The 27,475-nt window shown below is 48.7% G+C and overlaps 1 protein-coding gene across 1 annotated transcript in view; it reads right to left on the bottom strand.

Annotated features, from left to right (window-relative positions):
• The window catches only part of BEND3 (BEN domain containing 3), a 50,083-nt gene extending 35,817 nt beyond the window's left edge, over positions 1–14,266 (bottom strand). Inside the window, exon 1 of the mRNA XM_030929647.1 lies at positions 13,842–14,266. The gene's annotated coding sequence lies outside the window, so the exon portion shown is untranslated. The remainder of the gene's footprint in view (positions 1–13,841) is intronic.
• Positions 14,267–27,475: the final 13,209 nt, after the last annotated feature.

Raw genomic sequence — 27,475 nt, 5'->3', positions numbered from 1 at the left:
GATTCCCAGCCTGGTAGGAGGTCTCTCAAGGAAACACACTGCAGGTCACCTGAATGCCCCTGCCCTTGGAAACTGCCATGGTCACATAACCCATTCCTGTCAATCAAGGGGAGTTCTGAGATACAGAACAGATGGGGAGAAACGATGGCTGTCAGAGATGGGCATACTGTACAAAACAAATTACATTTGGCAAGGCAGAGAGGGAGGGGACGGCGGTTGGTTTATCTGGGGAGGAAAAGGGTCACAGTGAAAGAAAAATTGCAGAGTCAAAGATTGTGGTAAGCAGAAAGCATTAAAAGGTTGGGCAAATACTAGAACAAAACAAAACAGGCATCGATGAAAGAACGCAGCAGACGGGGCCACGGGTGGTGAGAAGGGCAGTATATTTATCTGCCATTATATTCGCCCAACCATGTGTCTCTGGCAGGCCCATCACATAGGGAGCAGTGCAGGGCGGGAGTCCAGGCTGCCGCATGGAGCCTGCTGGGAATGTGGCGTGGTGAGCAGAAAGCCTACTTTCTGTTTTTTTTATTTTTCCTTGTTTCCAGTGGGGTTGGAAGGAGGCTATTTTCTGAACCACCACCATGTGACCCTACAGCAGGCAATTTGGCCGCTGAATTCTGAGCCCCTAGAAAGTGATGAAGAGCACAATCTCAGCCACCTGCAGTGGGCAGAGACCCCAGAGGGCTCATGCAGCTGAGGTAGGAGGAAGGGGTACTGGTGCGGCTGCCTGGGCATTCAAGACACCGAGTGCCTGTGCTTTGGAAAACACTTCCGTGTCCATTTATAGACTAGTGACAGATGCTAGGTTAGCCCAGAAGTAGCCCAGAACACAGCATGGTGGGCCCCTTCCCTCCAGGCTAGCAAATCAGCCTCCCTTATTAAGAAGCTGGGGAATTTCCCATTTGCAAGGCCTGGAAACCTCGCACCTCCCCCTGGCTTGCACAGTGGGAGTGAGGTGAGCATCCCCTGTAACATCTGCAGCCCACCAACTTCACACCAGGCACTGGGCTGGCCACTGCATGTGTGCCTGTGCCTCACCCTGAGCTATTTTAGTTCCAATTTCAACAAATAGAGAAACCTAGGACAGGTAACTCCTCCAGTGTCACATCGCTGAGTGGCAGAACCTGGATTCAAATCCAGTCTTTCTGTGCCTTCCCTCAGCCAGCCAGGGAGGAAATAATAGAGTCTTCATTCTTTTGTTAAGCTTCTTCTGATGAACCATGGGCCTGTTTCCAGACTTGAGTCCCTCTATCCAACAGCACCAGGAAACCAAGTCTCCTGCTGCCTCCCTTAGGACTCTGGAAAGCCAGTCAGCTCCGAGGGTAGAACAGACTCCACCCCACAATACAGAAAAGCTTCTACAAGAGGGACGTGTAGCCACTCCCTTCATCCCCAGCTGCCGCAGGGACAGCACATCAACAACGTCACAGCTGGGCAGAAAGGGGATGGGGAGCACATTGCTACCTCCATTTCCTGGTCACCTGCCCAGATGAGGGTCACAAGCTCTGCTCCTCCTGGGTGGACACCCAGCACCCAGATGCCTAGCATGCCACAGACATTCCTCTCGCCTGCCTGACTACAGGCTATGTAGGCGCTGCCACAACTACCCAACGACAGCAGCACCTGCCTCCTAAAGGCTGCTGTGAGCATTCCCTTTGCCTCCTGGACTCTGGAGAACTTCTCATTCTGACATTCTCTCACTTTCAAAACGCTCTCATGCCTCCCACCACACACCTCAAATTATGGGACAGTCAACACACCTGCACGTTCCCCAAAATCAACTTTCTCCCCAAGGGATGTCTCTTCTACGTCCCTCAGACAGCTGAGCTAAGCCCAGGAAAAAATAAAAAGAAAAAGAGGCCAGGTATGGTGTCTCACACCTGTAATCCCAGCACTTTGGGAGGCCAAGGCGGGTGGATCACCTGAGGATGGGAATTGAAGACCAGCCTGACCAATACGGAGAGACCACATCTCTACCAAAAATACAAAATTAGCTGGGCGTGGTGGCGCGTGCCTGTAATCCCAGCCACTCAGGAGGCTGAGGCAGGATAATCGCTTGAACCCGGGAGGCCTGGGCAGTAAGAGCGAAACTCCATCTCAAAAAAAAAAAAAAGAAAGAAAAAGAAAAACAGAAAGGAAAGGCTGGGTGCAGTGGCTCACATCTGTAATCCCAGCACTATGGGAGGCCAAGGCTTAGGTGGATCACGAGGTCAGGAGATCCAGAATATCCTGGCTAACACAGTGAAACCTGTCTCTACTTTAAAAAAAAAAAAAAAAAAAAAAAAAATCAGCCGGGTGTGGTGGAGGGTGCCAGTAGTCCCAGCTACTCGGGAGGCTGAGGCAGGAGAATGGCGTGAACCCAGGAGGCAGAGCTTGCAGTGAGCTGAGATCGCATCACTGCACTCCAGCCTGGGCAACAGAGTAAGACTCTGTCTCAAAAAAGAAAGAAAAGAAAAAAACGAAAAAGAAAGAAGAAAAAGAGAGAAGCCCTGACCAAGCCAAGGGAAAGTTTAAACAAAAGAAGGAGACGTGTGTCCATGAGACCCATGCAGCTTGCAGCTGCCTGGAGTTAAAATGCCACAGGTTTCAAGACATGAGAGAGCAACTCCCAAACAAGACCAATCTCTGGTGGTTAATTTAATAAGTGAAAATGCTTCTGTGTTTTTCTTAAACAAATAGCCTAGGAAGCCCCAGGCAAAATGACTGTCATTGGTACAAAAAGGTTTTAAATGTTGCAGAGCTCACAGGAATATATATATATATAATTTTACTTAAATGCCTACTAGTCTCTGTCCTGCAGAGAGAGATAGGCACTGTTCCATCTTCCATTCAGGGCACATGGGTGAGGAAAGATTAGTAGGTCATCAGAAAAGCCTTCAGTTTACAAAAAGCACAAAAAGGAGGATAATCCCAAATGTTCAGAAATAACAAGATGCTTTAGCCACTCAAATATCAAATTACAATGGGTAAGTTGTTTAAATTGGCTACATAAATCCAGTAACTTGCAGGGCTTAGGGCTACTTCTATGCTTCATGCTGCAATCCGGATGAATCTGAATCCTGACTACCAGCATGCACTTGCCTTGACTGGAAGGGACACTGTGGAGGGAAGAAAGGCTGTGAAGAAAGGCAAGGAAAAGGCAGAGAAGTGAGAACCATTCACTGCTGCTTAGGAAGAACCACATCACAAAGAGATGGAAAAGCTGGAAAGAGTTACACATTACAGGACACTTCACCTTTTTAGAGTTCATTTTAAGAGGGAAGACACATTATGTGGCTTTTCCCCATTTTTTATCAGGTAATACAGTCATGTCTTAATATCCTGGGGGTTGGTTCCAAGACTCCCAATGACACCCAAATCCGCAGATATTCAAGTCCCTGATTAAAAAAAAAAAAATAGTGTAATATTTGCATGTAACCTATGTACATCCTCCTGTATACTTTAAATCATCTCCAGATTACTTATAATAATACAGTGTAAGTGGTATGTAAATAGTGGTTATATTGTATAGCTTTTTCTTGGTGTAATTTTTTATTGGTTTTTCTTTTGGATTTTTTTTTTTTTTTTTCAAGATGGGTTCTGTCACCTAGGCTGGAGTGCAGTGGTATGATCGTGGCTTGCTATAGCCTTAACCTCCTGGGCTCAAGGCATCCTCCCACCTCAGCCTCCCAAGTAGCTGGGACCACAGGCATGTGCCACCACACACAGCTAATTTTTTATTTTGTAGAGACAGGCCTCCCTGCATTGCCCAAGCTGCTCTCAAACTCTGGGGCTCAAGCAATTAACCCACCTCGACCTCCCAAAGTGCTGGGATTAGAGGCGTGAGCCACTGTGTCCAGCTCCAGCTTTTGGAATATTCTCTACCTGCAGTTGGATGAACCTGTAGATGTGGCGGGGCCGACCGTACATCCACACAGAATAAAAATCAGCAAACACAAAAGGATATTAGGTTAAATAGTCCCCTGTCGGCTGGGCGCAGTGGCTCACACCTGTAATCCCAGCACTTTGGGAGGCCGAGCCAGGCGGATCATGAGGTCAAGAGATGGAGATCATCCTGGCCAACATGGTGAAACCCCATCTCTACTAAAAATACAAAAATTAGCTGGGCATGGAGGCACCCGCCTGTAGTCCCAGCTACTCAGGAGGCTGAGGCAGGAGAATCGCTTGAACCTGGGAGGCGGAGGTTGCAGTAAGCCGAGATCATGCCACTGCAGTCCAATCTGGGCGGCAGAGAAAGACTCCGTCACAAAAAAAGAAAAAAAAAAAAAGAGAACTGGGATGGGAGATGACATGGTCATCTAAGCAGGGGGCAGTTGATCAGGATCACTGGCCTTTTCCCTGCCAAGTCCATAGATTTCCAAAAGGACATTCTCTAGTGCACCCACAGGTGGCTGGGAGTGGCCCAGGGTACCTTTCTATCAAGTTCCTTGAACATTCGGTTGCTGTGGAGAGAGCAGACAGACCTGGTCTTTTGTGACAGCAGCGTAAGCCTAATCAGAGCTGCCAGAGGCCTGCGGGCCAGGGAGTCACACAGGACAAGCAGCAGGCCCAGAAATGGGAAGTACTTGGGCTTCCTGCAACCTGGAGGTTCAAATTCCAGCCAGCTGACTCCGGATTTTACCCTGCTAGATCAGAGATGTTCTCGCCACTGGGCTGAGGTGCCAGTCCGAGAAGACCTGGCCCCAGCAGCCCTGACCTCATGTCACTCAGGGGCAAATACCCGTTGCCCCTAAGAGCTGTTTCCAGATTTAAACTGAAGCAAACTCTCACTACCGGAAGATTCCCTAGAGAATGTGGGCCCCAGAACAGGAATGTGATTGAAATCTGAGACAATGGGGATGGTGGCTGTGTGGCCCCTACCACACACAGAAGGTAAAGTGGAGAGAATATGCTCAGTCATTAACAAAACAAACTCAAGGATTTAAAAAATTTAACCAAGACCTAAACCTTACTTCAGTCTTTTCACAATTGCCATATGTCTGATTTGATTTCAAGGAACCTCTCTGCTACAGGTGACACTGACTTCTAAAAATTAAACCTAGAAGACGGCGACGGTAGTTAGTATTCGTGTGGCACAGGCTCCGCATTCTAAATGTTATGTATGTCAACGCACACAGTCCCCACAAGCACTGCTTCTTGTGCCGATAGGGAACGGGGTGGGGGGGTGGGGGCGCGGTGCATTTGTGCCGGCCGAGGGATGCTGCCAAGACCAAGGAGCAGGAAGGGCCTTCCCGGCATAAGAGCTTCATTCCAGCCCTCCAAGGAAGCTGGGACTGAGGAATGGGCCATGATCTCCCAGCTTTCTTTCCCTCTTCCTGCTAACTGTGAGCGGGGAGCAGGTGCATGAGCAAGTCAATTAGCCAGATGGGCCAGCCTGTGACCAAGGCAGGAACTAGTGCAGGTGACCCCCCTAAAAATGGAATTGTCCACTAAACTTTGGTCAGATGGAACTGTATGAAACCCTGGCTTTCAATCCAGGTCTTTCTTTTTTTTTTTTTTTTCCCAGAGATGGTGGTCTTGCTCTGTTACCCAGGCAGAGTTCAGTAGTATGATCAGAGCTCACTGTAGCCTTGAACTCCTGTGCTCCAGCTCCTGTAATAGGAGCTGGACACATCTACCTCACCTCATCAAGTTTTTGTGAAAATTACAAAGAAGAAAGTGTCTGGGCCGGGCACGGTGGCTCAAGCCTGTAATCCCAGCACTTTGGGAGGCTGAGACGGGCGGATCACGAGGTCAGGAGATCAAGACCATCCTGGCTAACACGGTGAAACCCCGTCTCTACTAAAAATACAAAAAACTAGCCGGGCGAGGTGGCGGTGCCTGTAGTCCCAGCTACTCGGGAGGCTGAGGCAGGAGAATGGCGTGAACCCCGGAGGCGGAGCTTGCAGTGAGCTGAGATCTGGCCACTGCACTCCAGCCTGGGTGACAGAGCGAGACTCCGTCTCAAAAAAAAAAAAAAAAAGAAAGTGTCTGACACATAGCACTGAATGTTACCTATTATAAAGCTGCTTCTTTTTTTTTTTTTTTTTTTTAAGGAAAAGATGTTTAAAGTGCATTTTATTTTTTTATTTTTTCGAGACAAAGTCTCATTCTGTCACCCAGGCTGGAGTGCAGTGGCACGATCTCGGCTCACTGCAAGCTTTGCCTCCCGGGTTCCTCCTGCCTCAGCCTCCCAAGTAGCTGGGATTACAGGCATGCGCCACCATGCCTGATTAATTCCTTTATTTTCAGTAGAGACAGGGTTTTACCATGTTGGCCAGGCTGGCCTTGACCTCCTGGCCTCAAGTGATCCACCCGCCTCGGCCTCCCAAAGTTCTGGGATTACAGGTGTGAGCCACCCTGCCCAGCCTAAAGTATATTTTAATAGTGAATTTTTAAGAACTGCAAATTAAATAAAATGGCTTAAAAGATTAAAAAGGTTTAGTAACTTTTCTTTCCAATGAAACATAGAAACTGGAGGGAGGGGGATGAAACCAAATAAAACGCTCTCCCTGAGGACAGGAAGAATGTTCCCATGCCATCTACTTTGGTGCCGTGGGTCTCTGGGTTCACAGGACCAGCTGGGAGCCTTGAGGCTCTCAGGACCCAGCCCCCTTGGCAGTGGCATTCTGCCCAAGGGATTTGCAGGACATGTTCGCAATTTGTTTTTATTTTTAGGCACATCTGCAAATGCAGTTTGAAAAATACCAGTCCTCATAAAACCAGGGCAATTTTCCTCTGAGTTTTTCTAAAGCTGTAATTGTAGCTGCCTTCCTTATTCAGTCAGAGCACAACCTCATCTTCCAGCATGCAGCCAAGCACAGCCGCACAACCCTGCCTGAGCGCCTGTGATTTGGTATCTTAATCTTTGGTCACTTGGGTCTTCTGAGTCTTGAGTAAATGTGCCATCTTCCCCAGCTAAGAAGTTCCACTTACATTCTCCCGAACCTCATGGAGGGCTACCTTCTCACATGGCTCACAGGAGACTCTGCTTATTAACCTTGGTATGCAGAAGCTGAGGCTCAAGGTGGAAGGAGGGACCGCACGTTCCAGCATCCAACCATGTGACCGACTACACAACAGTGACTAATTTTCCTAGGAGGTATAAGCTGAGTTTCCGCTGCACTTCCCATTTTTTCAAGTGTTTTATCTTGTGATCACACAAGCTAATTAGGGTTTACTGCACCCCCAATCCTAAGCAAGCCTCAGTCCTTCCCTTTTGTCAGCTCCACGCTCAAACCAACAGCCCGGGACATACAAGAAAAGGCCAGCAAATAACTTATTCAACTGAGCAATCAATGCCCTGATACTGATGCAACTATGTTTCACTAGTCAGAGATAACTGAAAATCAGACAAAAGGAGAGGTGGTCACAGGTAGAAAAAAAAATTAAGAGGGCTGATTGATTTGAGACAGAATCTCTGTTGCCCAAGCTGGAGTGCAGCGGTGCGACCTCGGCTCTCTGCAACTCTGCATCCTGGGTTCAAGCAATTCTCCTGTCTCAGCCTCCCGAGTAGCTGGGAATACAGGCATATGCCACCACACCTGGTTAATTTTTGTATTTTTCAGTAGAGATGGGGTTTCAGCCATGTTGACCAGGCTGGTCTCGAACTCCTGGCCTCAAGAGATCCAGCCACTTCAGCCTCCCAAAGTGCTGGGATTACAGGTATGAGCCACCACACAAAGCCAAAAGGGCTGACTTAAAATACAGGTTTCAACTTGGATTAAAAATTATGGGGGGAGAGGTGGGGATTTGGGCATGGTGGCTCATGCCTGTAATCCCATCACTTTGGGAGGCTGAGGTTGAGAGATCAGCCTGGCCAACATGACAAAACCCTGTCTCTACTAAAAACACAAAAATTAGCTGGGTATGGTGGTGCGGGCCTGTAATCTCAGCTATTTAGGAGGCTGAGGCAGGAGAATCCTCGAACCTGGGAGGTGGAGGGTCCAGTGAGCAGAGATAGTGCCACTGCACTCCAGCCTGGGTGACAGAGCAAGACTGTCTCAAAAAAAAAAAAAAAATTGAGGTGGGGCAGGCATAGCAGCTCACACCTGTAATCTCAGCCAAAGGCAGGTGGAACACTTGACTCCAGGAGTTTGAGACCAACCTGGGCAATATGGTGAATCCCATCTCTATAAAAAAACACAAAAAATTGCTGGCACGGTGGCTCACGCCTATAGCCCCAGCACTATGGGAGGCCGACGATGGCATATCACTTGCGGTCAGGAGTTCGAGACCAGCCTGGCCAACATGGTGAAACCCGACACGTCTCTATTAAAAATACAAAAATTAGCCAGGTGTAGTGGCGGACACCTGAAATCCCAGCTACTAGGGAGGCTGAGGCAGGAGAATTGCTTGAACCCGGGAGGCGGTGGTTGCAGTGAGCTGGGATCATGCCATTGCACTACACCCTGGGCAACAAGGGCAAAACTCTGTCTCAAAAAAATTAGCCAGATGTGGTGGCACAGGCCTATAGTTCCAGCCACCTGGGAGGCTGACGTGGAAGGATCATTTGAGCCCAGGAGGTTGAAGCTGCAGTGAGCTGTGATCGTGCCACTGCACTCCATCCTGGGTGAGAGTGAGACCCTGACTCAAAAAAAAAAAAAGGAAGCTGGGCACAGTGGTGTGCACCCATAGTCCCAGCTATTCAAGAGGTTCAGGCGGAAGCATTGCTTGAGCCTAGGAGTTCAGGATCAGCCTGGTCAACACAGCCAGACCCTGTCTTACAAAAAAATGGAGGGACAGCATGGTATCAGGTGACCTGCTGAGAAAACTTCAGCTCTAAAACAACAGTTTGTAGAAGTGGTTTTCATATGAAATTTACAGACTAACATGCCAAGCATTCACTGCCACTCTTAAAATAGCCCCTCTCATGTTTAACACTCTGAAGGCTGACACTGGCATGGAGAGCTCTTAGTCTGGCATGTGTGGGGAACTTGCGGCAGCTAATCCCAGAAACCAGAAGAGCTCTGGGTTGAAACAATGATGTTGCAAGAAATACTGATGTGGGCCGGGCGCGGTGGCTCAAGCCTGTAATCCCAGCACTTTGGGAGGCCGAGACGGGTGGATCACGAGGTCAGGAGATCGAGACCATCCTGGCCTACACGGTGAAACCCCGTCTCTACTAAAAAAATACAAAAAACTAGCCGGGCGAGGTGGCGGGCGCCTGTAGTCCCAGCTACTCCGGAGGCTGAGGCAGGAGAATGGCGTAAACCCGGGAGGCGGAGCTTGCAGTGAGCCGAGATCGCACCACCGCACTCCAGCCTGGGTGACAGAGCGAGACTCCGTCTCAAAAAAAAAAATAAAATAAATAAAATAAAATAAAATAAAATAAAATAAAATAAAATATAAAAAAATAAAAAGAAATACTGATGTATCAGAAGCGGGAGAAGAACATTATCAAATTTGGAGAAGGAAAGAGACTGTCAGAGCAAGGTGATACAAAGCACCAAAAAAATCAGTTTTTAGCACATTTTTGTGGGTGTGACTTTATTTCTTTTTCTTTTCTTTTTGAGACAGAGTCTTGCTCTGTCACCCAGGCTGGAGTGCAGTATGGCACAATGTCGGCTCACTGCAGCCTCCTCCTCCCGGGTTCAAGCGATTTTCCTGCTTCAGCCTCCCGAGTAGGTAGGATTAGCCACCACCACACCTGGCTAATTTTTGTATTTTTAGTAGAGACGGGGTTTCACCATGTTGGCCAGGCTGGTCTGGAACTCCTGACATCAGGTGATCCACCTGTCTCGGCCTCCCAAAGTGCTGGGATTACAGGTGTGAGCCACTGTGCCCAGATATTTAAGTTTCATTTTAAAAATTTATCTCAGTCAGGCGGTGGCTCACACCTGCAATTCCAGCACTTTGGGAGGCCGACACATGTAGATCACTTGAGCTCAGGAGTTCGAGACCAGCCTGGCCAACATGGTGAAACCCCGTATCTACTAAACACATAAAAAATTAGCCAGGTATGGTGGCGCATACCTGTAGTTCCAGCTACTTGAGAGGCTGAGGCGGGAGGATCGCTTGAGCCTGGGAGTCAGTGGTTGCAATGGGTCGAGATTGTGCCACTGCACTCCAGGTTGGGTGAAAGAGAGAGAACCTGCCTCAAAAATTCCCAGAGTAAAACTGACTCTCTGGGAGTGTATTGTTCTATGAAAGATAACACATGTAGACCAGGCGTGGTGGCCCAAGCCTGTAATCTCAGCACTTTGGGAGGCCGAGGTGGGCAGATCACCTAAGGTCAGGAGTTTGAGACCAGCCTGGCCAACATGGTGAAACCCCGTCTCTACTAAAAATACAATAATTAGCCGGGTATGGTAGTGCATGCCTGTGATCCCAGTTACTTGGGAGGGTGAAGCAGGAGAATCACTTGAACCCAGGAGGCGGAGGATGCACTGAGCTGAGGTTGTGCCACTGCATTCTAGCCTGGGTGACACAGCGAGACTCAATCTCAGATAAAAAAAAAAAGAGAGAGAAAAATAACATATGTACACATCCCTATAAACATGACTAAAAGGATACAGAATAGGTTTCTTATTCCAAAGATTAATTCTACAATTAATTCCCCAAGCTTACCTTAGCCAATGATGGGAACAATGCAATTAGGTTAGCAACCAAAACCTATCACTTAACACCCAAATTAGACAGGCGTGGTGGCACGCACCTGTAATCCCAGTTACTTGGGAGGCTGAGGCAGGAGAATCACTTGAACCCAGGAGACGGAGGTTGTGGTGAGCCAAGATCATGCCACTGCACTCCAGCCTGGGCAACAGAGTGAGACTCTGTCTCCAAAAAAAAAAAAAAAAATAAGCACCAGGAAAAACACACTACATCCCAGCCTCCCATATACAAACACCACATCATTTTTGCTGGTTGACTAGCGGACCTTCACACTTAATGTTTCTACATTATACAATTTGAGGTATTTAAACTTTTCATCATGGTGTCAGTACAATTCATACAAACATGCTGTTTAGTTTCTCATTGCTTCCAGGGGCTTTCTAGGCAGTGCTAAAAAGTAGCAGATGAGACATTAATATAGGATATTTTCACCTAATCAAACCTGTGTCAGGACTCACTCCAATTTTTCTCTTTGTAATTAATATTAGACATTCTGCTATGCTTTTGCTCACACAGGGGTGCTTAGGAGCCAAGAAAGTACCCAAAGGGAGAGGATGTAAAGAAAATGTGTCAATATGGCACCTTTTAATTGTTGGGATGCTGACTGTCTCGTCTGCCAGTTCCTAACTTGCTGGGCATGGGGAAGGTGGGTGGAATCACATAAAACTTTGTTATATTAGTTCTTCAGCAAGAAGATGGCATCGCTGGTAACAAAAAGAAAAAAAAAAAGGCTGGGCACGGTGGCCCACGGCTGTAATCCCAGCACTTTGGAAGGCTGAGGCTGGCGAATGACCTGAGATTGGGAGTTCGAGACTAGCCTGACCAACATGGAGAAATCTCGTCTCTACTAAAACTATAAAACCAGCCCAGCGTGGTGGTGCGTGCCTGTAATCCCAGTTACTTGGGAGGCTGAGGCAGGAGAATCACTTGAACCCAGGAGGCATAAGTTGCGGTGAGCCGAGATGGTGCCATTACACTTCAGCCTGGGCAACAAGTGCGAAACTCTGTCTCAAGGGGGAAAAAAAAAAAAAAAAAAAAGCCTGGCGTGGTGGCTCACGCCTGTAATCCCAACACTTTGGGAGGCGAGCAGATCATGAGGTCAGGAGATCGAGACTATCCTGGCTAACACGGTGAAACCCCGTCTCTACCAAAAATACAAAAAATTAGCCAGGCATGGTGGCACACGCCTGTAGTCCCAGCTACTTGGGAGGCTGTGGCAGGAGAATCCCTTGAACCTCGGAGGTGGAGGTTGCAGTGAGCCAAGATCACACCACTGCATTCCAGCCTGGCGACAGGGCGAGACTCGTCTCAAAAAAAAAAAAACAAAACAAAACATGTTCCTGCCGGGCACGGTGGCTGATGCCTGTGATCCCAACACTTTGGGAGGTCAGGCAGGCAGATCACCTGACGTCGGGAAACCAGCCTGGGCAACATGGTGAAACTCCGTCTCTACCACAAATATAAAAATTAGCAAGGCATGGTGGCACATGGCCTGTAATCCCAGCTACTCGGGAGGCTGAGGCAGGAAAATCGCTTGAACCCTGGAGGCGGAGGTTGCAGTGAGCCGAGATAGAGCCACTGCACTCCAGCCCGGGTGACAGAGCGAGACTTAGTCTCAAAAACAAACAAACAAAAACTCATTTTCCATGACAGGAGATTTTTGTGACAGATTTCAAGGGCCACACAGACACCAGCTAACCCAGCAGCAACTGGCTGCTCTGGCTCCACCTTTCTTCTAGAATCCAAGAGGCTCTCTCCATTCATTTAGGAAATATGCACTAAGCGCCTACTGTTATGAGACACTGGGTCAGACGCTGGGGATGTGAAACTGTGAGGGAGATAAAAAATCTTGCCCAAGTCCCAGTACCGAGGGAAGCTTGACAGGCTCTTGTGGTATAAAGCCAAAATCTAGGGATGAATGGTTTTAAAAAAAGAGAAAAACGGACTCCAAGTGTGGAAGTGGGGAGCGAGTAACAACAGCACGTCCTCCGTCCCGGCCGTTTATATACCTGGCTAGCCTGAAGGACTCACTTCCTTACCTCAGTTTCTTGCAACCGTAGCTTTCTGGCACTATACCACGGTGCCCTGTGGCATGTTTAATATTTGTATTTAACCATTCAAAAGTTACTTTAAGGAGAGGAATTGCACATTTCCAACTCCAGTGAGTAACCTTGTTCCTCCCGGCCCTCTTGTCGAGTTAGCCTTTACGCGCAGAATTCTTCCAGGTAGACCACCTGAGCAATCAACAAAACTTTTCTCTCTGTAAAAACACCTTGTTTAAAATATCTACATAGGGAGACGTAGGTACACAAGCACACAAGGGCCTCCAAATCGGTGGTGCACACCTCACGGATAAGAGGAGGGCAAAGCATGCGTGGGAAACCACGTTTATCATAAAGGGAAAGGGGTGGTCACGAGGAGCCACGAGCGCCCCGGGCTTTAGCTTTGCGGCCGGCCGGCCAGGCCTCGCGCCAGCCCGGGTGCACACCCAAGGCGCCGGGCCCGCCTCCAGCTCCCAGGCAGCGGGAACCGCGAACCGCCGTGGAACGGCCGGGAAGGGAGCTATGCGCCCCCTGGCGGCGGGGCCCATCCCTCCGCTCCCGGCCGCCGCCGCCGCGAGCCGGCCTCACTCCATTTGCAGCCTCCGGAGGCTTCGTTCCTCCGAGCGGCGGCTCCCCCGGCCTCCCGCTCGCCGCCTGGCATCTCCTTCCAGTCCCCGCCCCCTGCTCCAGCTCCGACACCCCCTTCCACACGCCGAGCAGTGCCCCACCACAGCCCCGCCGAGCGCCAGCGCCAAGCTGCCGCGAGCCCGGCAGAGCCTTCCGGCCGCCCCGGCCGCTCCATCGCGGCGCCCGGCGGGGGTGCGGGGCCGGCGCGCGGCGCGAGTGGGGCGGGCGGCGGCGGCGGCGCGGACGGTTCCACCGCGCGAACCCCCCGTCCCCGCGCGGCGCGCGTGCTCCTCGGAACGCCATGGAGTCGCCGCGTTCCGAGCGGGCACAAAGGGGCGCGCAGCACAATGGGCGCGGCGAGCCCGTGGGCGCCCGGCGCCCGCTCCGGTGGCTCGGCCCGCGCGGGGGTGGGCGCTACTACCGGCGGGCGCGCAAGAGCAGCCCCCCCTCCGCGTCCCCTCCCCTGCTCCCGCCCCCACCCCGGCATGGATGTTGCAGCCACTCTCCCGGCCGCTCGCCCCGGAGCCGCCAACGCTGCCGCCGCCGCGCGGCCGGCTTGATCCGCCCCGCACTTACCTGGGACGCGAGTTCTGTACTTTGCCGGGCGGGCCCGCGCCGAGTTTGGGCGCCACGTGGGGGGAGGGCGCGGGGCCGGGGAGTGGGGACCGCGCGCGGAGGGCCTGGCCGGGGCGGCCCGGGGAGGCGCTGGGGGCGGCGGGCGGGCGAGCGCCGTGTATTTTCCCCTCTCTTTGTGTGTGTCCGTGCGCTGCGCTCTCGCGTGACGTGACGGGACTCCGTGTGTCATTTCCGCACAAGGACACAGGAGCCCCCGCTGCAGTGGAACCACAACCCCTCCGCCCCCACCCCCGGCCCGCCCCTCCCCCTCAGCGGGGCACACGCGGGACCGGCGGCGGCGGCGCTCGGGCGTGAGCGGCCGCGGCAGGGAGCTCGGGCGCGCACTCCGGGGACCCAGGCGGCCCGGCGCGCTCGGCGGGCGCAGTAGCTCCACGTGGGCCCACGCTGGCTGCCCGGGGCGGGGGCGGCGGCCGCGCACCCACGGCGCGGCGGGCGGGCGCCGCGAACAATGTCCCTTGTACCCCATGTGTCCTCCCACCGCCAGTCCGTCCTCGGAAACGTGGTTTCTCAGACCCGAGAGTTTGGCCCCAAACGCCTCTTTTTCTACTTTTTTGCCCCTTGCGGGACGGCGACTGTGCGGAGCTTCTCCCGCCTCGCGCCCACGCCTCTCCCGCATTTTTGGCTTTTGGGCCGCTGCCCAGGCCCCCGAAGCCGGTCTTCCCGCGCCGCGACCGGCACAAAGACCTTGGGGTGCGAGGGCCCGGGTGGCTTCTGCGGCCCCGCGGGGCGGCATGGAGTCCGGCGGGACGCGGGAGAGCGACCCTGGCGCTGGGAAAAGCTGGCTCTGGCCACTCCCCCTGCACGGTGGCCGCCCTCTGTTGTGAGCCTGGGAGCTAAAATCTTGCTTGCTACTTGCAACCCGAAGTTCTGGGGGGTGAGGCTGCCGAGCGAGAGCTTCGGAAGCGCCCGCGCTCACAGACACACACCCCACAAACACAAACCCACGGGCTGTCTGCGCCGAGCGCCTAAAATAGAAAAACACGAGTCATCAACTCAATAAAGGCTCATTCTGTCTACTCCTAACTCTTGGACTGTAGATTCCCAGTTGATAAATATGAAATCTACCCCTCGGGTATTTTCTCAAGTCTCAGTGGCTGGGTGGGGGGAGGGGGAGGTGCTGTGTGAGAGTCAGGGAAGCCCAATTCAACAGTTTAGCCACGTTTGTATTTTAGGCAAACAATGAGAATGTAAATTTAAGAAAAATCCTTTAATTTGCCGATCAAAGAAAGTATAAAAAGAAAAATGCAAATGATCCCATCTGCTGCTCACAGCTGACTGGTTGCAAGGGAGGACCATGTGGCACGGCCCTGCGCGGGCAGTGAATAGGTAGAATAGATTTTTTAAAGAAGGCATATGTTGGCTCCTTGCTGCCCAGTCGCGGCGAGGGTTTGAATTAACGTATAGTTTGGGATTACCGTACCCTCCTCCAGACCACTCCAATTGGGAATTTAGTAATTATGCAAGTTCCTCCCCTTCGGGCTTGAAATCAAAAGGCACAGGGTTAAGTTTGAGGAACTACGTGGAACATTCTCGAGCTGTATTTGGATTGCTGGTTTAGAGAAGTCAGTACTAATTGCTATGCAAAATTAAGCCAGCAGCTTGAAAAACCAAGCCCTGCATCCAGGGGGTGCTTTTATAGAAGAATCTATACGTGCTCAGTGTCATTCAAAACAGGATGATGAAAAGAATGGGGCCGAGATAGCAGCCCTTCAAATTCAAAAGACTTAGGTCGCCCTATCTACATTTAAAATAGGGCGGAGGGAGGCAGGGAGGAGGACCGCTTGGGGGAGAATGGTTAATTTATACATTCTCAGAAGACTGAGGGGAGGCACTTCGATTTCTGCAGGGAACTTGACTTTTACACTTGCACATTAAATAACACGTACGGCACAGTACATCGCTTGACTTAGTTAACAGATACACCAGTTTTATTCTCACCTTCAATTTAATGTGACAGTTATAATTAGAATTTTTAAAGTAGAAGTTGCATTTCTTTAGTTCTGTTTTCTAGGATTTCCCAGTAGAAGAGTTAGGAATAGTTAAGTAGCACTTAAGCACATTTTGCATTTAAACCACTTTGCTGTGGTGCTTTAAGAATGTAAAACGACCTTGTTAAATTTTTGGAAAGAGGACTAGATGAAATGTATGTAGTGAGGGGATATATATTTAACCAATCTTTCACAGTGACTCAGGTTTTTAAGTTTTTAAGGAGAAATTAATAAAACAATAGAAATTAACATTTCTCTGTTCATATTGCTTGAAACAAAAGATTTCTGTCAAATACAATAATTGTACTTATGCAGTTGACTTTTCAAAACAACTTTCAGGAAACTCAGACTGACCCTGAATATTATTGTAAAAGTATGTATCTTATATTTGCATAAATGGATCTATCTACTTAACAAAGTAAGTGGCTTGTTTCAAATAAGTTATTAATAGAAATAGAAGTCATTGCTATCCAAGAAAGGAAATCACCTACCTTCAAATGGGTTTCTATGTGGTTTTCTTTTTTATATGGAGAAGGAAAATAATGCATAAAGGTGAAAAGTGTATTGGAATAGTTGTATATAATTTTGGAAACTTCAAGACATAATAGTTCTGAAAGTGCAGTAACAGTTCATGGTTCATATGGATGTGTGTATAAAACCCCTGAAAAATAACAACCTGCTTTTTAGAGGTCTGCTCAATTTGAAATTGCTTAATAAAAAATGCATTTTTCAAGATTTCAAATTAGAGCTGCTGCCATTGATCTAGTCAACTCATTTTCAATTGTACCTGAGTAAAATGTAGCAGGGGGAAAATTGGCTACTTGACCATATAAAACACTGAGACACTAAATGTAAAAACTCAAATGGAAAATTGCATGGCGTTTAATGAAGATTGGGCTATAAAATGTAAATATATATAATTAAGAGTGGCAGACAGACATTAGGTTTCAGATATCTTAACTGTTACTCTGAAGGCTTTTGATTACTAAAATATATTTATAGTTGCCAAGACAATATTTAGTAGGACTTTTTTTCATAAAGACTTAAAACAACGCAACAGATTTCACTGTTACTTGTGAGACATTTCCACTTTATTTCTTGCCTGCTGGATGTATAATTTTGCCAAGTCTTCAACTTCAAACAGAAGAGTAGCTGGCAGATCCAGATTCTGTGAATACTCACAACAGAAAAGTAAGAGGGTGAAAAAAAGAGGGGCATGAAAGATTGTACTAACTTTATTAAATAGGACCTGCAGAAAGACATGCCTCAATGGTTAACCCCTGTGTGCTGAAAAAAACAACTACCTTTTTTTTTTTTTTTGAGGCGTAGTCTCGCTCAGTCGTCCAGGCTGGAGTGCAGTGGTGTGATCTCCGCTCACTGCAACCTCCGACTCCCTAGTTCAAGCGATTCTCCTGCCTCAGCCTCCCGAGTAGCTGGGATTACAGGCACGAGCCACCATGCCCAGCTAATTTTTGTATTTTTAGTACAGACGGGGTTTCACCATGTTGGCCAGGATGGTCTGGATCTCCTGATCTTGTGATCCAACTGCCTCAGCCTCCCAAAGTGCTGGGATTATAGGCTTGAGCCACCACGCCCGGCCAACAACTATCTTTGTTGGAATCTGGAACAGGTAAGTGACACACCATGACTCAACATGAAAAAAATGAAGTTTCAAATGAAAAGTTACAGATAATTTGTGCTGGACATTTTCCTTATGTGTAGAATAACTATTTAATAATTTATAGCAGCTTGAGATTGTAAACACACAATACAGCCATCAGGATCTGATTTTTGTTGAATATCTGGTTTGCACAATAGGATTCTGCGAAAAGAAACATGAGGGAGAGTGAAAACTGCTGCAGCCCCACTCTCAATTTCAAGCCCTTGAGAAAACAAATGGCAAGCTCAACTGTAGCTCATTCTGAGCCCACACTGCTGGCTGGAGGCACTGTAGCCACTAGGGCCCCCGCACCCAGAGGGGTGCCCAAGGGCCTGTACTTAGGCCTTCCCCAACTGATCACACAGCTGCAGGGACAGGCAGGAAGCAGGGAGCAAGTGTTGGCTGGCTTCCCAGCCAATCAGAGCTCATTAAAAATGAAGAAAAAGGAGACACATACTGCTCTTGCAATTGACCGATGTTTTAAAAATTACTGTATGCTGTGGAGTGTGGTGGCTCAAGCCTGTAATCCCAATACTTTGGGAGTCCCAGGCAAGAGGACTACTTGAGCACGGGAGTTTGAGACCAGCCTGGTCAACATAATGCGACCCTGTCTCTACAAAAAATCAAAAAATGGCCAGGCGCAGTGGCTCACACCTGTAACCCCAGCACTTTCGGAGGCCAAGACAGGTGGATCACCTGAGGTCAGGGGTTCAAGACCAGCCTGGCCAACACAGTGAAACCCTGTCTCTACTAAAAATACAAAAATTATCCAGGCGGGGTGGTAGGGTAAACCCAGCTACTTAGGAGGCTGAGGCAGGCGATTCTCTTGAACCCGGGAGGTAGAGGTTGCAGTGAGCCGAGATTGCACTACTGCACTCCAGCCTGGGCGACCAGAGCAAGACTCCGTCTCAAAAAAAAAAAAAAAAAAATCAAAAAATTAGGTGTGGTGGCACATGCCTATAGTCCTAGCTACTCAGGAGGCTGAGAAGGGAGGATTGCTTGAGCCCAGGAGTTTGAGGCTGCAATCAGCCATGATAGAACCCCTGCACTCCAGCCTGGATGACAGAGAAAGACCCTATCTCAGAAAAATAAAATAAAGACTCTAAATGATAGGATATATGTTAAGATTAGTCTTATTTGGGCCGGGTGCGGTGGCTCACACCTGTATTCCCAGCACTTTGGGAGGCCGAGGCGGGCAGATCATCTGAGGTTGGGAGTTCGAGACCAGCCTGACCAACATGGAGAAACCCCATCTCTACTGAAAATACAAAATTAGCCAGGCATAGTGGCACATGCCTGTAATCCCAGCTACTTGGGAGGCTGAGGCAGGAGAATAGCTTGAACCCGAGAGGTAGAGGTTGCAGTGAGCCAAGATCGTGCCATTGAACTCCAGCTTGGGCAACAAGAGCGAAACTCCATCTCAAAAAAAAAAAAAAAAAAGTCTACAGAGACAAGTATGTTCATTGCAGGATCATTTGTGATAGCAAAGAAATCAGAGAGAACTTGGAAAATAGTTAAAAATACCTTCCATGATATACTATGTAAGCTTTTTAAAAAAAATACAGGATCTCACTCTATCACCCAGGCTAGTGTGCAGTGGTGTGATCATGGCTCACTGCAGCCTCTAACTCCAGAGCTCAAGCCATCTTCCCACCTCACCCTCTCAAGTAGCTGAGACTACAAGGCCAAACCACCATGCCGGACTCATTTCTTTTTTTCTTTTTGTAGAGACAAGGTCTTGCTGTGTTGCCCAGGCTGGTCTCAAATCCTGGGCTCAAGTGATCCTCCTTGCCTTGGCCTCTCACAGTGCTGGGATTACAGGTGTGAGCTATCATGCATGCCCTGTAAACTTTAGAAAGAGGAAAGGGAGGTGCTCTTTTTTATGGATATGGAAGAATGTTGATGACATGTTGTTGAGTAAAAGAAGAAAATGACAGTTTTTTTTTTTTTTGTTTTTTTTTTTTGAGACAGAGTCTCGCTCTGTCGCCAGGCTGGAGTGCAGTGGCGCCATCTCGGCTCACTGCAACCTCTGCCTCCTGGATTCAAGCGATTCTCCTGCCTCAACTTCCCAAGTAGCTGGAACTACAGGCACATGCTACCAAGCCCAGTTAATTTTTGTATTTTTAATGCAGACGGGTTTTTACCATTTTGGCCAGAGTGGTCTCGATCTCTTGACCTCATGATCTGCCCGCCTCGGCCTCCCAATGTGCTGGGATTACAGGTGAACCACCATGCCCGGCCAGCAGATTTATATATAGTGTAATCTCATTTTTGTCAAGAAGAAAATCATGTATGTATCTGGGTTGTGAATAGAAAAGGTCCGGCAGGCCGGGCATAGTGGCTCAAGCCTGTAATCTCAGTACTTTGGGAGGCCATGGCAGGGGGATCACTTGAGCTCAGGAGTTCCAGACCAGCCTGAGCAACATAGTGAGACCCTGTGTCAAAAAGAAAAAAAAAGTGTTCTGGGAAATACAGAGGTAATAGAGGTGACCCCTGAGGTATATCAGATAGAGACAAGAGAGGGACTTTTTCACATTATACATATGTGTGATGTTTGATTGTTTCCCCCACAATGAGTATCTATGCTTTCGCAGCCCTTTCCCCTCACGCAGACTAAAAACAGTCATTACCATGGCCTAAAGAGAAGTCACCCTGGAGGAGCTAAGTTATGCTTAGCTGGTGTGAGAGCCTAGACTTACACACGTCGCCAATCCCTCACTTTCTCTACATCTTTTTATGGCTTAAAAAAAAGGAAGAGAAGAAATCCTGGTAAAAATGACCCCAAAGTAAATATGGCATTTGGTTACAGAATCCAAAGCCTCTTTTTTTCAAGCTGCTGAACTGTCAACATGGTATTTGAAGAGGTCACTATGAATATATGTAAGGATTTCCCTCTAATCATTGCACATGAGGGCCTGAGAAATAGCAGGTGTCAACTGTCTGGATCTACCGCTTAAGGAAACTGGTGCAAAAGGAAAGCGTGGCTTACTCAAGGCTATTGGGCTTTAGAATTGTTTTTGGGTTCCACTCTCTAAATTATTACTAGCAAAGGTCAAATAGGCAAAAAAAAAAAAAAAAAAAAAAAAAAAAAAAAAAAAAAAAAAAAAAAAAAAATCAGAAACCATCAAGGGTTGAAATCTACAAGGTCTGTGCTTCACAGAATTGTATTCATTTAAATTATCAGGCCCTGCCCTCAACCTCACCCTTTAGTCCTTAGGCTGCTTAAGTCCCTTCCTCAAGAGGCCACATGCATCCCAAGCCTGGGATGGAGGCCCTGTGCTGCACCCCCATGGCAGCTTGCTCTGTCCGTGGAGACTTTTATGAACTGAGTTGGTTCCCCTCTAAATTCGTATTTGAATTCCTAACCCCGAGTACACTTTGGAATGAGAATATGTGAAGATAAGGCCCTTAGCAGGTAACTGAGGTTAATTGAAGTCAAGGGTGGGGCTTTAATCTGATAGGGCTGGCATCCTTATAAGAAGAGGAAGAGGCCAGGCGCAGTAGCTCACGCCTGTAATCCCACTTTGGGCAGCTGAGGGAGCCGGCAGATCGCTTAGGTCAGGAATTTGAGACCAGCCTGGACAACATGGCAAAACCTCATCTCTACTAAAAATACAAAAATTAGCTGGGCATGGTGGTGGGTGCCTGTAATCCCAACTACCTGGGAGGCTGAGGCAGGAGAATCACTTGAACCTGAGAGGAGGTTGCAGTGAGCCAAGATCGCGCCACTGCACCCCAGTTTGGGCGACAGAGAGACTTCGTCTCAAAAAAAAAAAAAAAAAAAAAGAGGCCGAGAGAGGTGGCTCACACCTGTAATCCCAGCACTTTGGGAGGCGGAGGCAGGTGATCACCTTAGGTCAGGAGTTCGAGACCAGCCTGGCCAACATGGTGAAACCCCATCTCTACTAAAAATACAAAAAATTTGCTGGGCGTGGTGGCGAATGCCTGTAGTCCCAGCTACTCAGGAGGCTGAGATACATGAGAATCGCTTGAACCCAGGAGGCAGAGGTTGCAGTGAGCGGAGATCATGCCACTGCACTCCACCCTGGGTAACAGAGTGAGATTGTGTCTCAAAAAAAAAGGAAGCAAGACTAGAGACTAGTAGTGCGTGTGCACAGAGGAAAGGCTGCGTGAGGACACAGCGAGAAGGCGGCCACCTGCAAGCCAAGGAGAGAGGCCTCAGGAGAGACCAAACCTGTCAGCACCTTGAACTTCCAGCCTCCAGAACTGTGAGAAAAATTCACATTACCTAGGAAGCTGACTCAGAAAGAAAAAATTTGATTGTCTAAGCCACCCAGTTGTATTTTATAACAGCCCAAGCAGACTACTAGAGACCCTACTCACAAGCAGCTGTAATTGCCTTTTTCTTTGTCTATTTCCCTAGCTAGAATGTAAACTCCTGGAGGGCAGGACCGTGTCTGATCACTATACCTCCAAGTGCCTAGCACTGTGCCTGGGACATAGTCAACTCTCAACAAATACTTGCTGAAAGAATACCTGAGTTGTTAGACACCAATGTTCCATTCCCTTTCTTTTTTGTATAGATAAAAAACTAAAGGGTTAAAGGTTGAGAGCAAAACCATCCCTAAATGAATGGTGCCTTCTGGAATTGTCCCTGCATCACACATACTGTTATAAGGGAATGATCCAAAGGCAGGCAGCTAATTCATGGCAGGCCCACACTACACTCACCCTGTGGTAACAATAATAAGAAGAATATCACATAGCCATAAAGTTCTCTTTAGCCGGGCCGGGCGCGGTGGCTCAAGCCTGTAATCCCAGCACTTTGGGAGGCCGAGACGGGCGGATCACGAGGTCAGGAGATCGAGACCATCCTGGCTAATACGGTGAAACCCCGTCTCTACTAAAAAAAAAAATACAAAAAACTAGCAGGGCGACGAGGCAGGCGCCTGTAGTCCCAGCTACTCGGGAGGCTGAGACAGGAGAATGGCGTGAACCCGGGAGGCGGAGCTTGCAGTGAGCTGAGATCTGGCCACTGCACTCCAGCCGGGGCGGCAGAGCAAGACTCCGTCTCAAAAAAAAAAAAAAAAAAAAAAAAGTTCTCTTTAGCCTTCCTCTTTCCATAGTTGCCTTGGTCTTCTTGGGCTGCCATAACAAAATACCATAGGCTGGACGGACTGAGCAAGAGAAATTTATTTTCTCACAGTTCTGAAGTCTCAAGTCCAAGATCAGGGTGCCAGCATGGTCTGTTTCTAGTGAGGGCTGTTTTCCTGGTTTGCAAATGGCGGCCTTCTTGCTCTGATCTTCCCCACTCTAGCATCCCTGGGGGCAGGAGCAGGCTACTCTGTTATCTCTTCTTATGACGGGCTTTAATCCCATCATGAGAGCCCTATCTTTATAATCTCATCGAATCCTAATTACCGCCCAAAGCTGTAACTCCAAATACCATCACACTGGAGAATAGGGGGAACATATGAAGGACACAATCATTTAGTCCGTAAAAATAGTGTTTTCAAATTTTGGTTTCCTGTTTGCCCTTGATGACAGGCCTGAGAGAGGTGGAACAGGTCCACCCCATTTTTACACAGATGACAACAATAAATGTCCAGAGAGATTACATGGTTTGTAATTCATTCCTTCATTTAACATATAATTATTGCAAGCTTAATATGTGCCAGGCACTGCAGGATTCTGCCTTACCTTTTGTTTCGTTTTTTTTTTTTTTTTTTTTTTTTTTTTTTATTTGAGACGGAGTCTCGCTCTGTTGCACAGGCTGGAGTGTGGTAGCACGATCTCGGTTCACAGCAACCTGGCCTCCCAGGTTCAAGCAATTCTCCTGCATCAAACTCCTGAGTAGCTGGGACTATAGGTGTGCACCACTGTGCCCGGCTCATTTTGGTATTTTTAGTAGTGACGGGGGTTTCATCATGTTGGCCAGACTGGTTTCGTTGTTTTTTTTGTTTGTTTTGAGATGGAGTACTGCTCTGTCACCCAGGCTGGAGTGCAGTGGCGCCATCTTGGCTCACGGCAAGCTCCGCCTCCTGGGTTCATGCCACTCTCCTGCCTCAGCCCCCAAGTGACTGGGACTACAGGTGCCTGCCACCATGCCTGGCTAATTTTTTGTATTTTTAGTAGAAACGGGGTTTCACCGTGTTAGCCAGGATGGTCTTGATCTCCTGACCTTGTGATCTGCCCGCCTCGGCCTCCCAAAGTGCTGGGATTACAGGCATAAGCCACCGCGACCAGCCTGGCCAGACTGGTTTCGAACTCCTGACCTCATGATCTGCCCGTCTTGGCCTCCCAAAGTGCTGGGATTACAGGCATGAGCCACTGCACCCGGCCTCTGCCTTCCTTTTTTTTTTTCCCTTAAAGAAAGTGACTACCAGCTGGGCACAGTGGCTCATGCCTGTAATCCCAGCACTTTGGGAAGCCGAGGTGGGCAGATCAGCTGATGTCAGGAGTTCAAGACCAGCTGGACAACATGGTGAAACCCCATCTCTACTAAAAATACAAAAATTAGGCCGGGTGCAGTGGCTTACACCTATAATTCCAGCACTTTGGGAGGCCGAGGTGGGTGGATCACGAGGTCAGGAGATTGAGACCATCCTGGCTACCATGGTGAAACCCCATCTCTACTAAAATTAAATACAAAAAATTAGCCAGGCGTGGTGGCGGGTGCCTCTAGTCCTAGTTACTCGGGAGGCTGAGGCAGGAGAATGGCTTGAACCCGGGAGGCAGAGCTTGCAGTGAGCTGAGATCGCACCACTGCACTCCAGCCTGGGCGACTGAGCGAGACTCCCTCTCAAAAAAAACAAAACAAAACAAAACAAAAGTTAGCCGCACATGGTGGTGGGTGACTGCAATCGCAGCTACTCGGGAGGCTGAGGCAGGAGAATCGCTTGAACCCAGGAGGCGGAGCTTGCAGAGAGCCCAGATCATGCCACTGCACTCCAGCCTGGGCGACAGAGCGAGACTCCGCCTCAAAAAGAAAAGAAAAAAAGGGAATGTGACTACAACCTGGGCAACATGGCAAAACACCGTCTCTACAAAAAATACAGGAATTAGCTGGGTGTGGTGGCCTGAGCCTGTAGTCCCAGCTACTCAGGAGGCTGAGGTAGGAGAATCAGTTGAGTCTGGTAGATTGATGCTGCAGTGAGCTGTGATTGTGCCACTGCACTCCAGGCCGGGCAACAGAGCGAGACTGTCTCAGAAGAAAACAAGAATGTGACTAATGTAACTTTGCTGCTCCTTGTGGACTTGGCCATTTGCATTCATTTTTTCCTCCCTCTAGCTCTGTTGTCCTGCAGACAGCAGGCGGTGGCAAATGCTATTGCACTTGTTAGCCTTGCAGTGCAGGAGGTATGAAGTCACACAGATGCGGATTTGAATCCAGGCTCCAGCATGTACTAAGTAGGTGACCTTAGGATAAACTACTTAAGCTTTTAGTTTCCATTTCCTCATTCACACCATGGGGCAACCCCATCCTACAGCATAGTTTTATACGAGTCACTTCTGGTTAGTACTGTTACAGTGGCTGGCATAAGGTTAGTTCAATAAAGGGTAGCTGTGATTTATATTGGTCATGAATGAGGCAAGTGAAATGTTGAAATAATTAGCCCAGACACATTAAAAGAGTTTTGATTATTTTTTTCTATTCATACAAAACAATACCAAAAACCAACCCAAAACTATGCTTCTAATTTAGCAGCAAAAGCACAAAGGTTCACATGAGCAGCCTCAGTGCTTTCTGGAAGACACCTGTAGAGGACCACTTGACATTCACACTCCACCTGAAAAGTGACACAAATACTGCTCTATAATTCTGAAACATGTCTAAAATGTGATGGTCCTTAAGCCACATTCTCCGCACCCCCCGCCCTGCCCCTTAAGGAAAGGCGTGATGAGTCCTGTCCTTCTCTAGGACAGGTTCTAGTAGCCTGCATCACATGTGCACATTGGTGACCCTAGATCCCTGGGCTAAACAACCAGGTCAGTGGAAAGCAGAGGCAGTGTGTGCAAGTCTCGGTTCATAGATCTGTGTGTATGAAATAGCTATTTTTATAATTTACTTGCTATTTTGAGTCCTATCCTTTTGGAGTCCTCCCCAACCCCAGGGACTTCCAGGGGCCTCTGCCCTCCGGGCATCTGTCCACTGGGGTTCTTGCAGAGCCATCCATCACTGGCTCACCATGCCCTGCAGGCAGCAGCTCTGCCATGCCCAACCAGGGACAAGGTCATCTCTTCGCAAGGCTGCCTAGAGCAGGGATATGTGATGCAAATGCCTGCAGGGAGCAGGCAAGGAGAGCTCATAAGTGAACCACGCAGTTTGCCTCCTAAATACGTGAGAACGCTCTTCACCTTTACAAAGAAATACGCTAGCTCCGTGTTTCTTTCAACGTGATGAGCCATCTTTAGTCTCTCTTTTGTTTCCCCACTTATGGGAAAAATCTTGGGTAAAGAGGGACATTCCTCTATTGCCTAGAAAACAGCAGTGCCAGTGTCGTGAACGGCAACTAATCTTTGGCCTCAGCGTAGGGACACAGCAGGGACTGATGGACACTGTGACAAGCTGAAGCACCCACTCCTTCTCCAGTGCAGGCAGCCATTTGATGCCATGATGGACTGAACCCAGTATGGCCAAATTTACCAGTTCTTCAAGAGAAGACAAAATCTGAATTTTTATGTGAAATTGCCTAGTTTTTAAATCCTGAATGACTGAAATTCACATGGCCAAACAAAGCGCAGCTGCAGGTCAGATCCAGCCTAAAGTAACTCGTTTGTGACTTGGGACCTGGCTGCGGCCCTCAGCCACATCTCCAGGAACAGTCCTGCCTGCTAGCCAGGTCTCTGGAAAGCCCACCACCTGCTCAGCCCACCACCCCACCCAGAAACCTTCTGCTTTTGCCTATGGCTCAAATACTTTCCCTGCTGGGATTTAAGCTTTTAGAAACAAAAGCTTGGGGGAGAAAAATAAGCTTGAGCTTATTTCAGCTTTCTGCCCCATCTCATCCCTTCACTAAAAAAATAAACACAGATTGGAAGTATCTGGTCGGAGGCAGGAAAGGGAAAGGGGAAAATACCAGAACAAAAGTATAGATTAATACCTCAGGCTGGGCGCGGTGGCTCACTCCTATAATCCCGGCACTTTGGGAGGCCGAGGCAGGTGGATCACTTGAGGTCAGGAGTTCAAAATCAGCCTGACCAACATGGTGAAACCCCCTCTCTAGTAAAAAAAAATACAAAATTAGCCGGGCGTGGTGGCACACACCTGTAATCCCAGCTACTTGGGAGGCTGAAGCAGGAAAATTGCTTGAACCCGGGAGGCGGAGGTTGCAGTGAGCCGAAATCACACCATTGCACTCCAGCCTGAGCAACAAGAGCAAAACTCCATCTCAAAAAAAAAAACCAGGCCGGGCGCGGTGGCTCAAGCCTGTAATCCCAGCACTTTGGGAGGCCGAGACGGGCGGATCACGAGGTCAGGAGATCGAGACCATCCTGGCGAACACGGTGAAACCCTGTCTCTACTAAAAAATACAAAAAACTAGCCGGGCGAGGTGGCGGGCGCCTGTAGTCCCAGCTACTCGGGAGGCTGAGGCAGGAGAATGGCATAAACCCGGGAGGCAGAGCTTGCAGTGAGCTGAGATCCGGCCACTGCACTCCAGCCTGGGCGACAGAGCAAGACTCCGTCTCAAAAAAAAAAAAAAAAAAAAAAAAAAAAACCAAAAAAATTATCCTGCTCCACATACTTACTGAACATATTTGATCTGAGATTATTTACGAAAATATTGTAGTAAGGAAATCCCAATTGAGCCAAATAATCAAAAACGTTCAATTTTTACAGTAAAATATATGTATCTAACACAGCATCTTCCCTTTTTATTTTTTATATTTCTTAAGGGTCAGGGTCTCAGTCATTCACACTGGAGTGATTATAGCTCACTGTAGCCTCAAACTCCTGGGCTCAA

This window comes from Rhinopithecus roxellana, chromosome 4, assembly GCF_007565055.1.
Source record: "Rhinopithecus roxellana isolate Shanxi Qingling chromosome 4, ASM756505v1, whole genome shotgun sequence".
Taxonomy (NCBI): Eukaryota; Metazoa; Chordata; class Mammalia; order Primates; family Cercopithecidae; genus Rhinopithecus; species Rhinopithecus roxellana.
The sequence above is the reverse complement of the archived record's forward strand: the minus strand, read 5'-3'. Positions and strand labels throughout refer to the sequence as shown.